Source organism: Cebus imitator, unplaced genomic scaffold (genome assembly GCF_001604975.1).
Source record: "Cebus imitator isolate Cc_AM_T3 unplaced genomic scaffold, Cebus_imitator-1.0 Scaffold14, whole genome shotgun sequence".
Classification (NCBI taxonomy): domain Eukaryota; kingdom Metazoa; phylum Chordata; class Mammalia; order Primates; family Cebidae; genus Cebus; species Cebus imitator.
Genome location: NW_016107329.1, coordinates 1,267,778 through 1,270,351, shown reverse-complemented (window position 1 = coordinate 1,270,351; position 2,574 = coordinate 1,267,778). Strand labels below are relative to the sequence as shown.

Sequence of the window (2,574 nt, the reverse complement as noted above, 5' to 3'; positions counted from 1 at the left end):
GAAAAGAAAAATCCTAGAAATGAACCTCTCGAGACAGTCTCCAGGCACACGAGTAGAAAAGGAGCTGCTCTTGTTAAAGGGAAAGTGGCATGAGCCCCTGGAGGCTTGGCTCTCTACCCGCTTTCCTTTCTGCACTGAAGCTACAGAGCTCCTCAGAACACTTCGAAAAACACTAAATAGTAGCAGAAAGAGATGGAGCTCAAAGGATGTGCTGTTCCATCGACAACCAACATAAATAATGCATCCTTACAAATAGAACTGAAATGTTAACTACATCCAAAATTAATGGTGCTGAAAAGAATGTATTATAGCCCAGTGTCTCAGTCTAAATATGGATGGTACAGTCATCACTGTGCCCAGACATCTGGCCATAAACACTTGGATATTTTGGAACAGGATGAGCAAACACAATGGCAAAGCCCTGAAAGGCAAGTGGCCAACTGAGCAGAGAGGTTAGCAGAGCTGACCAGCACATGGAAACAAGTTTTGCTTGCGCAGTGACAGGACATGACTTGATTGCATAATATTGATTTTTTTTCTCCTTTTTTGGTCCTTTATGTCAGAGAGGTAACGTGCTGACATCATAACAAGGTTGGAGGTGGGCGCATCTCACATGTGAGTGTGAAAAGCCAGTCAGCACATGTGTGAACCACAAAAGGATCTCAATATATCTTTAAATAAGAATCTCAACTTTTTTTTTTTTTTTGGGACGGAGTTTCGCTCTTGTTACCCAGGCTGGAGTGCAATGGCGCGATCTCGGCTCACCACAACCTCCGCCTCCTGGGTTCAGGCAATTCTCTTGCCTCAGCCTCCTGAGTAGCTGGGATTACAGGCACGCACCACCATGCCCAGCTAATTTTTTTTTTGTATTTTTAGTAGAGACGGGGTTTCACCGTGTTGACCAGGATGGTCTCGATCTCTTGACCTCGTGATCCACCCGCCTCGGCCTCCCAAAGTGCTGGGATTACAGGCTTGAGCCACCGCGCCCGGCATAAGAATCTCAACTTTTAAAATATTTTGAAAACACTGAGCCTTATGTCAATACAAAAAGGTCAACTTTGAAGTAAAGGGTTGTTCAAAATATTTGATTAGGCCAAATCAGAGTCTTCAAGGGGTGTAAGCTATTACTATCTCCTATCTTTTGTAAAACAAAACAAAACAAAACAAAACAAAACAAAACACATAAACAAGCATAGACGACCTCTGAGTAAACTTGATAGGTGCAAAATTTTCTCTTTCATTATTTCCCCAATAATTATTAATCCTTTTTATCCAAGATGAAAAAGAATACTTATCTTCTTGTAACAGGTACCATTGTATTTTAATAGAACATTTAAAATATGAATAATATATAGTAGATAAAATACTCAAAGGAAATATTTGGAAAACCTGTAATACTAGTGCAATGAAATGAACACAGCTTTGGAGTTGGACAAGCCAGAATTTGGTTCTTGTTACCAATTTATCAGTGTCATCTTAAAACCAAAGCAGTCTCAGGAATGATCAGAAAATCAAGGCCACTGTGTACATGTGGGGTTGGAGGAGCCTGGGACTAAAGACTCTATTCTTTATCTTATACTTGGAAGAATCCTGGTGAACTCCTAGAATTGATGTTCTTACGTGAAGACAGGCAAGTCACTGACTTGCCAAAGAATCACATCATTTTCGAAGTGAATGGCACTTTGGTCTCATCATCCAACCAAATCTACCAATTTGACTTGATGGTTAGAATGGAGAGAGGGTCAGAAGTATTGGCTTATGGGCTAGTTGTATGTAAGTTTTGTCTCTCTCTCTCTCTCTCTCTCTCTCTCTGTGTGTGTGTGTGTGTGTGTGTGTGTGTATTCATCCTTACCTTATTGCTGGGCAAGTCCCAGTCTTATCTTAAAATCCAAAGGGGGTGGGACATAGGAAGAGAGCAATTCTGTTACTTTGCAGCAACCTGGTGATAGAGCTACACGATGTAACTCTCAGTTTCTTCCTAGAATTCACAGTTCTCTGCAGGGAGAACATACTTACCACCAAAGCAATTTTTCCTAATTTCATTTTGAGACTCATAGATTTCATATTTATGATTATTACTAGTTTTACTAAAACACTGCCAAATATATATTCCTGGTTCCTTTTGTACACCATATGAACATATCCATGACTTTTCTAGCAACTTAAATGTTCCCCCTAAATATGTATAAAAGCACGACACTATATCCTAACCAACTCATTAGTTGATTTATTTATTATTTTTTTAGAGACAGGATCTTGCCCTGTCACCCAGGCTGGAGTACAGTGGCACAATTTCAGCTCACTGCAGCCTCTACTTTTTGGGCTCAAGTGATCCTCTGACTTCAGCTTCCCAAGTACTGGGACCTCAGGTGTGCACCACCATGCCCAGCTAATTTTAATTTTTGTAGATACAGCATCTCACCTTGCTGCCCAGGCTGTTCTTGAACTCCTGGGCTCAAGCCATCCACCAGCCTTGGCCTCCCAAAGTGTTGGGATTACAGGCATGAGCCACTGCACCTGGCTCATTAATCTATTTAGATCATGCATATCATCATAGGATTGCAAGAATTGTTA

The 2,574-nt window shown here is 40.9% G+C and overlaps 1 non-coding gene across 1 annotated transcript; it reads right to left on the bottom strand.

Annotated features, from left to right (window-relative positions):
• Positions 1-557: 557 nt before the first annotated feature.
• LOC119467581 lies at positions 558-661 on the bottom strand. Its single transcript, XR_005196119.1, has one exon. It is a non-coding gene; the product is annotated as a small nucleolar RNA U13 (small nucleolar RNA).
• Between the last annotated feature and the right edge of the window lie 1,913 nt (positions 662-2,574).